This window comes from Cryptomeria japonica, chromosome 2, assembly GCF_030272615.1.
Source record: "Cryptomeria japonica chromosome 2, Sugi_1.0, whole genome shotgun sequence".
NCBI lineage: Eukaryota > Viridiplantae > Streptophyta > Pinopsida > Cupressales > Cupressaceae > Cryptomeria > Cryptomeria japonica.
In genome coordinates, this window is record NC_081406.1 from 532,323,768 (window position 1) to 532,336,400 (window position 12,633).

A 12,633-nucleotide genomic window follows, 5' to 3' on the forward strand; every position below is an offset into this window, starting at 1 on the left:
AGCATGTTGATGGTTGGGATTTTAGTGAAAGGGATGGTCTACCTTCTAATTATCTTGAAACTTTAGACAGGTTAATGCTAGAAGACAGGATGATGCAAGAGCACCCAGTGGTGTAGGATCAATTTCCCTTTTATGTTTGTTTCATTTTCATTGTCATTTTTGAGGACCTTCGAGGCTCCGGATGAGCCTAGTTTTTAGTGTAATTCCAAAGTACTTGGCCATGCAATGTCATCTTCCCGAGGGCTTTCCGAAAAAGGTATTATCATTGGAAATCCGACGGTCGGATCTATTGCTATGGTCACTGGACTTTGTAGTGGTGGTGTTGGTGGTTCTTTTAGGATCCCTTTAGTTATTGTTGCTATCTTGGTGGGCCTAAGGCTCGTTCTTTGTAATTCTGTGATTTCTGAATAAATCTTTACCCCTTTTTTTCAAAAAAATAAAAAATAAAATTAAATGGTCTTTATTTAATTAAATATAAATTTCTATCTCCCTTTGCACAATTAAATAATTATTGAAAATTCTTTAATTTATTAATTATGCCCTCATTAATTAAATAAATTATTTAATTTATTGATTATGCCCTCTGCAATTAAATAAATTATTTAATTTATTAATTATGTCCTCTACACATGTTTAAAATGACTAATTGCTCCCTCTTGCTAACTACCACAAACTTTCACTTCAACTCCCGATCAATTTTTTTGACTGAGTTAATCAATCCACCTCACTCCCAATCAATTCAACTGACAACATAATCATCTCTTTTGATAGATCAATCAATTCTAGTCACATGAACAATCATCTCCCAATTAGCTTGTCTCAACAATCCTCCACCATTGATCTTTTATATTGAACTTGCAATCTAAATTGCTGATAGAAATATTTGAAATCTATAAAAGAAACCTCAATCTCCTATCGTCAACAACCATAATCTTCAAAATTTTGTGCTATCATGTTGTAGGAATTGTGTCACGATTTTGAGAGCCACCATACACTACACAAGAAGGAGAGAAGAAATGGAGGCACTTGCAAGAGTTCGACATTTGGTTTGCATTTGATTTATTTGTTTATGACTTTGTTGAATTCGATTGCTTCCTCTATTAATTGCTTTTTGAGAATATGTAATAGATTAGAGTTTGTGGTTACTCTTATGATCTATTATGTGTTTCCCAATTTTTAGAACAAAAAGTTATGTTTGTCAGTATGTTCAATGGTGGTATTAGCTGGATAAGTAAGCGGTAGGCTCTATTCACTTTGTACATGACATAAGTAGAGTATATGACAACTAATCACGCTTTAAGCAAGCCATTTGTCTTAGATGATTATGTTCTACTATTGAGTTTAATGCATAGATGCTTACTATTTGTTGTGTTATTTAGAGTGTTATTTTCTTAGAAAAGAATCTAACATTCCATGTCAAAACAAAGCACATTGATGTTTAGTTTCATTTTGTGTGAGATATGGTGGAGGATGGGAAGGTAAAATTGAAAAAGGTGGACACTTTAATGAATGTTGTAGATGCATATACACAACCCGTGAACACACATAATTTTAGATGGTGTTTGAAGTATATGGGCCTCTCGACCCCTAGCAATTAAATTTTATTCATGTTGATTCTACTAAGGTGTTCAGAAAGTGGGAGAATGTTGGGAATTAAGATGTCTCAACCTTAGCATTTCATAACATTAATATATTTATTTAAGCCTATGTTTGCATTTTCTTGCACATCCTATTTTGTTTTTTAGTGTGACTTAGCATAGCGAGTTGTCATCACATTGGGAGGAGACAAGGATGTTTTTGTTGTTACATGAGGAGGTAGGCATCCCACTTTGTGGTAGAGATTCTTTTTCATATGTCAACATCTTAAGTAGTGTGTAAGAGGTTATGATGACTTATGATGAATGAAAGACTCTTATAACGAGCTATAATGCATAAGAACTAGATTCTATGGCCAAATGAACAAGTGTCAAGAGACATGTTTGCATGGAGAAGTTGGGTGCCCAAGTTGGGTATTGGTAGATTGCAAGAGAATCAACTATTAATCATCAAATTTGATGGATTCTCTTACAACCATAGATGTTAATTATGACAGATTCTATGATAGTTGTAAGGTGTGTAAGAGCATCTATCATATCTATTTATGGAAAATTTTGGGCACCCAAGTTTGGAGGTATGTAAGAGGGGCTAGAGAATCTTGTACATGTGTTATTTGCATGCTTACAGGTGGCTGGAAAATGTGCCACATGAATTTGGACACTCATCTCTTTTGGATTGGTTTAGAAGCTTCCCCCTTTCTTATTTCCCATATAAATTGGACATCTTAGAGAGAATTTTAATGTGTAATTTGTAGGTAATGTTATGGTTCTAGAATAGCTCTAGATAGTGACATTGTAAACTCCTGTGAAAAATAGTTTATTTGCAAGTGATTGTAAAACCATTGTTTATTCTAATGAATTGAGCAAGCTTTTGGAGTGTGGGGTTCTTCTCCTGAAAGGGTTTTCCCCATGTATTATGGTACTATTGCTTTGTTGTATGTTATTTTATTCATAGCAAGTGCATCTTAGTATTGTAATTGTTAAGGGTTTTAAGGAAAAATTGCAATATCTCCTCTCATTAGACTGGTGTAGGAAGCATTTTCGTGAAGCTTGCTTCCTTTCGGATAGAGGTTTCTAAACCTCTTTACTTCGTTGACACTTCTTGAAACAAGATTTCCTTCATTCAATTGACAAGGTTAAAAAAAACCATGTAAGGCTTTGACAAGGTTGTGAAAACCTTGTCGACGATTGACAGGTTTTAAATCCTACTCAAATTGCCAATATGCAGAAGGCTAACTTTTCCAAAAAGGTTAGAAAAGCAATTTCAAATATTGATAGGGTATTGAAAACCTCGTTGGCTCCCAATTGAGATTTTAAAACCTCTAAAAAAATTGATAATAACACTTAACCAAAACATACACAAAATGAAAAGATTCACAAACCTTCATCAAACTCCTACAAACTCCTACAAGATTATGAAAACCTTATCAACTTCCACCAAGATTATGAAAACCTTATCAACTTCCAACAAAGATTTCGAAACTTTAAAGAAAGGCTAACAAAACAATCACAACCATTTTTTTGGTGATGGTTTTAACTTGGACAATTGGTATGAAATAAAAAACCTAAGACAACATAAAAGAGGAGGTCCATCTAAATACCTTTTTATACCAATTATAGAAAATGGACCAACAAAGACATCCTTGTTGGAATGCCAACACATTGTAGGAGGACGTGCGCGGAATCTACAGGAACTCCACTCTGCTTCTTTCAATCTGAGGGTGAGCTCCTACACACAGGCTTGCCCCTACTTGAATTTTTTATGACGGTTTAGTCATTCTAATGTCTTTCGTTTTACGTTTTAAAAAAAATGTTAAAGTGTCAATTTTTTTTAAATTTGTGAATAGTTTAATATAAATTCTTTAAGCAAAGAAATAATTCCATGGAACAAAATGTAAAAATTAAAAAAAACAATGATAAATTAGTAATGTACAAAAAAATCTTAAATTTACTTGTAAGTTTCTAAATTCACACCAAAAAATCTTGTTTATTATAAAAAGAGAAACTATTTTAGATTTTTTTATTTCAATATTTTAAAAAACTAGAAATGATTATATCTTATCATTTCAATTGTTAGAAGTTTCTATATTGATATTTAAGACAAAATATTAAAAAATAAATTGACAAAGTTTCTAAATTTATATAAGAAAAAACATACTAAAAATTCATATAAAAATAATATAAAATAAGAAACAATTATATCTTAATAATAAAATAATATATATCAATATATATGACCTATTATAATTTTTTACGCCTTATTAATAATTTCAAGTGTCATATATACGATTTTTGAAAAAAATAGCCATACAACTCTAATTTTATTAGTGCAAAAACGACATATAGCCTGTCAAATTCCAGGCCTGCATACACATGCCTACTTGTATGAAAGATAGTCTAGTTAGATGATAATTTTTTAGCCTTTTTCGTCAATAGAGAAATGCATTTGCCAGGCGATATTCTCCAGTATAGTTCCCTTTTTGTTCTGCAATTTATATCCCATTAATATTAAGTATTTCGCTTTTTCTTTGCGTTGTGTCCTGATGGGAAATCGTTGCTGCTGTTTTATTGCAGCTAGGGTTTGCAACTTAAATAATGTTGTTGTTTGACGGCTGGAAAATATCAATATTTGGAAGGTTTGAGGTGTTTTGCAAGAAAACGTGGTCTCGTGAAGCCTTACAAAGACGAAGAGGGTTTAAGCAGTGAAATTCATTTTTCGAACTATGCAGAGGTGCATGACGTTGTAAAAGGTGAAAATTTGGGATTCAAAGCTAATTCGACACAGAAAAGTGGCATCGCTGAGGGTCTTAAAGATATCTCATTGGTGAAAACTGGTAATTTTTTGACAGTAAATAACTTGTTATAGCATGTCTTTGAAATGTTCTAATTTTTTGTTAATTACAGTGTATATATGCAAATGCACATTATATTATGTAGACGACATGCACGCAAGAATTTTTTTGTTTGAACAGTACTTTGTCCTTGAATAGAATGGAGTAAGAAAATACTGAATGCACTGTGAACAACCTGAAAAGTATACTACGAACCAGAGAATCCAATTCTGAATATCAATGTACCTCTGTGAAATGCTGCACAAGTCAATACAAATACCAATCTTGAAAACAATATGTCACCGGGAGACAACAAACAAAGTCTCTTCAAACTGCTGTCAACTATTAGATAATATACTGGAAACAAGACTGCAATATTATCACCGAACAAGGTCTACCAAAATTGCTGACAACTATTGTAATATTTTGAACCATCAAACTGCAAAGATATCACTGGTACGGCACAGAAGAGTACTTATATTTTAAAGAACTGTCACAATAATATCAATCGCAAACTGGTTGCAAAACTATCACGATTATGCCTGTCCCATCTATAAAGAATGCAATCAAGGATATCACATCGAACTTTTCTCCTTACTCACATATCTTTCCCATACAGTAGCCTGTTGTGCCTTTTCCAACACTCACACTTTCACATACTCCATGCTCCAGTAATTAAGTCTCCACAGTAATTCCAAGAACCATTAACTTTGCATTCGCACACACACACTACATTTCATAGAAAGAGAAAAGAGTATATACTATATATTGAATGCATCATCGGTTAGAAAGGAGGTTGCAACCATAAAAGAAGTTGTAACTTAAACAACAAATTATCCACCTGTCAATGTGGATATTCACCACTTCATTATTGTTTATCATGTCCTTTGCAAAGTCTATCTAACATATGATAATGAAACATTGCTTTATTATCTTCATCGTGACTTTTGTCTTCATTGCTTTGGAAGTTGTCGTCCCAACTGTCAACCACCTTAACTACTTTCATTGTGGTCTTTGTCTCATCGCTTAATCTCTGCCATCATAGTTTTTGTATCAACTATCGAATGCAAAGCTTATAAACACTTGCAAATGATAATGAAAAGTTTGTCTTCGAAACTAATCTTCCAAAGATTGTCTTTCATTAAACACTGAAGTCTGAACAAAATCTCCCATCATATGCTGAATATGATTGCCTGGAAACGCACCAAGGTAATCTGCATAATCATTGTTGAGTCTTTAATAAACAAGGCATTATTCTGTTAATCTCAATAAATAAGACATTATTCTGTTTCGTATCTTGTTTCAATGTGTAGATAAAAACCAGTATATGTGAAGACATTTGTTTGCAACTGCCTGAGAATGCGAAGCCATTGACATCAATGATAAATATCCAACAATACATTGATCTCAAGTTTGTGTTTCTATTGACCTTTAGCCAAGTAAATAAGTAATTATCATCACATACTTAAATCTACAATTCATTTCTAGAATTCAACCATAATAGGGGTTGAATGAGGGGAGCACAATAGGGTGCCTAGAACATCCCCTGCTAAGCCCAAGGGCAGGATACAACACCCCTTGGCCCACCAAGTGGTAGGAACGTCATCAATTCAACATGGGGTGGTCTACTTAGTGGGGGATCCCGCCTCTGCGCTCCCTATTGGTGTCACCTTAATAACCCACCTATGATTGTGTCTATTCTTAATTCATTTCCAACAATCAAACATCGTAGAGGTTGGAGAGGAAACCGTCATAGGGCACTCAGAGCATTCCTCTTATCTAAGCCCAAGGGCAGGATACAACACCCATTGGCCGACAAGTTGCAGGAATTTCGTCCATCCAACATGAGGTGGTCTACTTAGAAGGGAATCTTGTCTCTGCGCTTTCTCCTTGTATTTCCTTACTCACCTCCATATGATTGTTTGTAGGAGAATAAGTGACTTAATGAATAAGTTAGGAATCTAGTTTGAATAGCATTTCATATTATTGCCTATACCAAAATATATGAGAAATCATGTATTAAATATACTATCATATTGCATACCACAATATTTGCTATATCACCAGATTGCTGTATGAAAATGCAGGTTACTATATCAGTGATGTTCTGATCTGAATTCGTTGATCTTGTTCGATTCCCTTTATATTTTCATACTTTATTGAGGGGACAGCTCTTTGAAAAGAGACACTCATTTTAAGGGTCATATCTCATCATTGCTTGCCTTATCATTCAGATCAGGCCTGCACTTCTGTTTATAGATTAAATGCTGCTTCCTTTTATTCCCTTCCTGTTTTCCGCCCCCTCTCTAATTGACTTTGTCCTCCCTCTTATATCTTCAAGTTGAGAGTGTCATACCTTTTCACTAAGTCTGTTGTCTTTGCAAAGGATGCATCCCTTCATAAATGCCACCCTGCTGTGTTTGTTAATATAATTTATCTTGTATTATTTTATATAATCACTACCTAACCTTAATTAAAACTAAGTTGTCCTCCTTTAATTAATTCTCAGTTTGCTCATTCCAGCAAGAAATGTTTCTTACGTGGCCACTGACAACCTATTACAGGTCGGCCCTGTTTAATTATTTTATTGCCTAGGATATTTTATAGGGTCGGCCCTAGGAATTTCCATTAGTATTACATCTGAATATAATTTATAAAGGCTGCGATCTGTTCTAAAGGGCAGGGGCATGACACATCGCCACCCCTAGGGTGCTTGAGAAGAGAGATGCTAAAGCTCTTAGAAGATGAACCTTCTCTAGTTTTGCTCAGATAGTTCTTCAAATCCTCAACAACTTCCACAACAACCAAAAAGTGAGCTTCAAGCTCCCAAAAAGATGCAATAGAACCAGTCCCCAAACTTTAGTGCCAGTGATAGGAAGAGGGCAGCCCAAATGAGCCATGGAAAAATCCAGGTTTGTTTCAATAGCAACAAAACTCATTTGGGGAAAAAAATGGGAAAACCAAAAGTATAAGATTTTTTGAAAAATTGGATTTAAAAAAAAATGTTAGAACTGTAGAAAAATAGAATAACTAATTGTTTTTGAAATTTAAGGGCATTTCCATAGTGTAGAGATATAGAGAGCAAATAAAATAGAGAGTTTAACCCATAAATTGTAGAAAGTAGCTTTTTGTTGTTTATAATATTATATTCATATCGTTGATTACATTGCGTTTCACAAAGCATACGTCATAGTGATAAATAATAACTAGATGTTGACAGAATTACAATATAGTTTGTAGAAAGTCAACTTATAAACTAATTACAAAGTTCCAAAAAACCAAATGTAGTCAATGACTCTTTCTATTACAAATAGAGCTATGCTAGAGGGCTAGAGGTCCTGATGATGAAGCTATTGGGTGAGAGCCTTTCCTAAGCTGTTCAATCTCATAAGGATCCAAGTTGGCCTTCATTAGGATCTCTAAATACGTAGGCTCAATAAAGTCATCACCAACAACAATCCACTTAGACTTTGCATCAATCTCATCAAGGTTGATTGGCTCATCATCCTCAATACTATTTGATTTTGTCTATGTAGAAATTAGTCTTGGCCTTACAAGTGAAAAACATAATGAATACAATTACAACTTTGATAGCAAGAATATTAAAAGTTTAACCCTGAGCTTTCTTTAGCTTCAAGCAGAGGTTGTGGGAAATAAACACCAAGTCATATATCCATTGTTGTGTTAGATCGTTGTGCTTGTTGGAATGCATGTGTTTGAAAACACTCCAAGTATGCTTACAAGTGGATGAATTATATGGCTGGCTCAAATAGGTCTTGCCATCCATATAAGATTATTGGTTTTGTGACTAAAAAATCCCACCATTGTGTTGAAAAACACATTATATGGAGATGATCTTATGTAAGAATATCTGAAAATCTCTTAAAATCTCAAGACATTTAATGTACATGTCCACAAAATAGAGAGACTATCAAAAGTTTATAGAGTCTACTTGGTTTGAAGGTCTTCCTGCCTTCCATGATAGCCTTAAATGAGAGAAAAACCCTTGCTTGCTTGTACATTGGACATTGGCAACTCTACCATAGCTACTTGCAATGTTACTGAGGTAGGAAATTTTTTCTCCATGCATATGATCAAGCCTTGTGTGACCTTAGCATCATCATGTCTGAATACAGAGTTTTAGAACAATGTTGGATTGAGATAGTATTTTACAACATGGAGAGGATAGTGCATCTGCTGATCCCATCTTTTATCAATTATGTCCCATAATGGTATATACCAATCCCTGTTATTTTCCATCTTACCCCTCATCACCTCCTTGGCCCTACCTCATACAAATATCCCATGAGGCATTTATCCTCATCCATTATTCTCAAGACTTTTACTAGAGGCTCTGAAAATTCTACGACTTCTTCAGCCATATCCCCAAAACTAGTAGAATAAATGTACTTTGCCATTGCTATGCCATTTGTTTGATTTCTGAAGCCATGCTCCATCCACTCGTTTGAAACACACATTCATTTCAAATTCATTTTTTTGTTGGCAAATAGTTTGTATTGCAAGAAATTGTGTTGCAAATCTTGTCATCAGTAGTTGCACTAGCTCCTTGCCCTTTGTATAAGAGTGCATCATAAACAAAACCCCTATGAATTTGGTAATTGCGCGAGCCTTTTGCAATATCTCCTCAATCCATTCAAGTTTTCCAATGTCCTCTAGGGTCAGATCAAGGCAATGTGCTGCACATGGGGTTAAAAATATAGAGGGTTATTTGTCTATCAGGAGTCTCCTAGCAACAACCCAAGTAGTAGTATTGTCTAATATATTGAACCACATTTTTTAAGCATCTCAAACAATGCAGCTGCAAATTTGGTTTTATCTGATGCATTGAAAGAATTAAAAAATATCATGCCAATATCACAAAAGACTGAGAAGTTGATGAGGGTTCAATTCCTTGTTTCTGTTCATATGCCATGAATTTCTCAACCTTTAACAACACTACTTTTGATCAAAGTTGTCTCACATTATGATATTCTTGCATTGATAATTGATACCAATAAATTCAGTTTTTTTACCTTTTTATTAATACAAATATGAATTCAATTTTGTTTATCCAAAATAGGGGAGAGGGACCAGTAGGTGATAGGGGTACCAATACATGTTATAGTACATAGATACTTTTAGACCAATAGCGGTGCCTAAAAAATGTCACGTCAATGCTTATCCCCCCAAAAAACCTCTAAAATTAAAAAAAATAGCCAATGATGTGATGCCACATCAGCGCACAAGTAAACATGACTTAGTGCACACCTATGGGTCTTATGACAATTTGGGACCATTTTGGACACCTTCACAAAAATGCATGCTGATGTGGCATCATATTTGACCATATGGACTTGAAATTTTGTTTTTGAATAGGGGACTTGACAAGTAAGCTGCTGTGAAAAATTGAATTTTTTTTGAAATGTACACATATGATTTTGAGAAGTGTGAAGTTAGGGTGAACATGTGCCGGCTCCTCTCCCCTAGTGATCTTTCGATCACTTTTAAAAAAAAAAAATATAACTTAAAAAATAATAATAACTTTTAAAAAATATGTATCACAAGATTAGGCCTGTAGCTCACTCCCAAAATATCACAATACCTCTTGTAGAACCCAATGCAAACCTGCACCTTGGAGTCGGATCCTTTTCCAGCCCTCCGTTTATTATATTGGTGGTCACTCCATATCCAACAGCTCTGCCCGCAGCACCGTTGTTGCCTGATGGCTTCCATCTGCCCTAGTAGCCTCTAACTACCTCCAACACCAGAGGTATGTCAGTGCATTTGTTTGGCAATCCTATTTATTTAATGCAATTTGTTGTATTGGTGTTTTCAAGACGAGGCATGCTGTTCCGTGTAATTGGTTATCCTATTTATTTTAAATGCTTTATCCATTTGGTTATATCTGTTATTCTGTAAGTAGTTAAAATTAACATGATACTTTTTTGGGGATAAAGACTATTGTTTGGGACTACTCTCAATGACAACCGTTGTAACATCAAATTCTGATGTGTCTTTGTCTTTAACCGCATGCATATTTTGCAAAATTATATTGTAAATATTTACATCTGCAATGCTGATATCTGTTGTGCAAATTTGTGAACACCTGATAATCATTCCCCATTTTTTCAAAGGACATAGCTAAGCTATGGAAACACGCTTTTTGGAAAAAATCCATTGCAAATTTAATTATACTTTATAGACCATCATCAGATATGTAGCCAGTTTGTCTGGCAGAGGCCAGCAGAGGCCCCAAATTGATATCCGGTTAGAATCTGGCCTGGGATCTGTTTTGGTGCTGCCGGGAAATTGTACAGGGGGTGGTGTGAGGTCTGTGGGTTTGCCCTGGATCCAATCAATTCCAACAAGATGTAGACAAAACCTGCAGGTTTTTGGATATTTTAATAATTTTTGTCATTTTGTGCAATTGCCGATGGTGACAATGGCCTCTGCTATACTCCGAATCCTAAAAATAGGTGGAAGTAAAATTAATTTAAATTAAAAAAAATGCCAACTATTAATGTAGAAATACTCCATCTATACTTTAATTATTGCGTAAAACCAACTGAATCGAAGTGACTCCAAAGTAAAGGAAAAAAGTGCAAGTCATGCAATATTCACTATTACATATTTGAAACCCCAACAAAATTGTCAGTAAGGCTACTTTGTAATTTGTCTTGGTTGCAAACCTTAGATGCATATTGAGGGCATCTGGTTGCCATTGTTACTTCAATTATCTCACTTAACATATGCTCTGCAAGGCTATATTGGCATTCAACACAAACGTGCTTTAAAATCTATCAGGTTACATTTTTAAAACCTTGAGTTCCTTTGGGTGTTTCCCTTTAGTGTTTTTACTCTAATTTTTTGTTCTCTGCTGTACATCTTGAATATGAAATACCTACAAGGGTCTTAAAAAAGTTTGAAGTACCTGTGAGAAATCTTGTCATTAACATATTGGGTAGGGCAGTATAAGGCTTGCCCAACTTTACAGAGGTGGAGTAATGCAGTGTGCCCACTAAGCCCAGATTTTAGCTTATTCAAGTTGACTGGGCTAAATTATGATTTTTCATGCGCAGCTAAATTTTGTTTTCGTTGCATCTTGTCTTTGGGACTAAGTTTGGACCTATATCTTTGAAATTTACAAATGTGGGTTACTATGAAATGCGTCTCACAAGATCTATATTAGAACAATATATCCCCTTAGTCTGAACACCAGATCTCACCAGATGTTAGTTACAGTCATAGACTCCATTATTGGGGCAGCCGATGTTGTTTTACGAGAAGCTAACATGATTATTGTCTTGAAATCAAACAAACATATATTTGTTTTTTTTGTAAATACTAAATTATAATCACCAGGAAGCTCCATTTTCACAGCCACAAACCTGCCCTGCACAAACAACCATCCCCAGCCCCAGCCCCATCCTCCCCATGGTGTGACTAAATTTTTTGACGTATTCCTTAAACTTTTGTTCTAGAAAAGATCACATTTCTAATGAAAAGCATAAGTGATTAGGGTGTTGTTAAGTTTCAAATAAATGTGATGTTTATTTTATATATTTGAAATATATGTATGATAATCTGGTATTTTGCTTCCTTTATGCTGCATGCACATATTGCTTTAGTCCTATGTCACTAGTGTTTACAAGCAGATAACCATCATCACTAAACACAACCCAATAGCTTACCGTCTCACAGTAATGCCCCTTTGCAAATGATGCCCCAATATTGTGTCATTGACACCACTGCCATAATTTGTTCTCAATCCAGCTGAATATTCTAATTACACAAGAAAAAGGTTTCATCAGGTCACAAAGACGAATAGCTTAGAGCCAATTTTGCATATCCTCAGCAATTGTGTCTTTGCGAATCAAACAGAAAGTTGTACGAACTGTTGACGTGTTTAGTGCGGGAGACTTCATCATGATCGCCACCTTGTCTTATTTATCATTTGGGCCGACTTAATTAAGGGATGCATCCCTTCACATTGTGTGGTCGCCTCTCTCTATGTCGTCCCTCTTGTGAAAAGGGACAACCCTTGATAAGAGTCACTACTCGCATATATATATGAAGATTGAAGACTTCATTCAGATGATAATTCACACACACAGTTTGCCTCATTCATTTCATACTTCAGCAGTTAAGATTTTCATATAGCAGTTCGATAATTATATCAAGGAGATTGATTTATATTGGTGCAATTA

General features: G+C 34.8%; 1 protein-coding gene across 7 annotated transcripts in view; it reads left to right on the plus strand.

Moving 5' to 3' along the window:
• Positions 1–3,903: 3,903 nt before the first annotated feature.
• The window catches only part of LOC131052168 (uncharacterized), a 103,816-nt gene continuing 95,086 nt past the window's right edge, over positions 3,904–12,633 (plus strand). For 2 of the 7 annotated variants that reach the window (XM_059216702.1, XM_057986780.2), the window contains exon 1: positions 4,032–4,429. The gene's annotated coding sequence lies outside the window, so the exon portion shown is untranslated. Of the gene's footprint in view, positions 4,430–12,633 lie in introns of all 7 variants that reach the window. The other 5 variants (XM_057986776.2, XM_057986779.2, XM_057986778.2 and 2 more) reach the window with 5 other exon arrangements.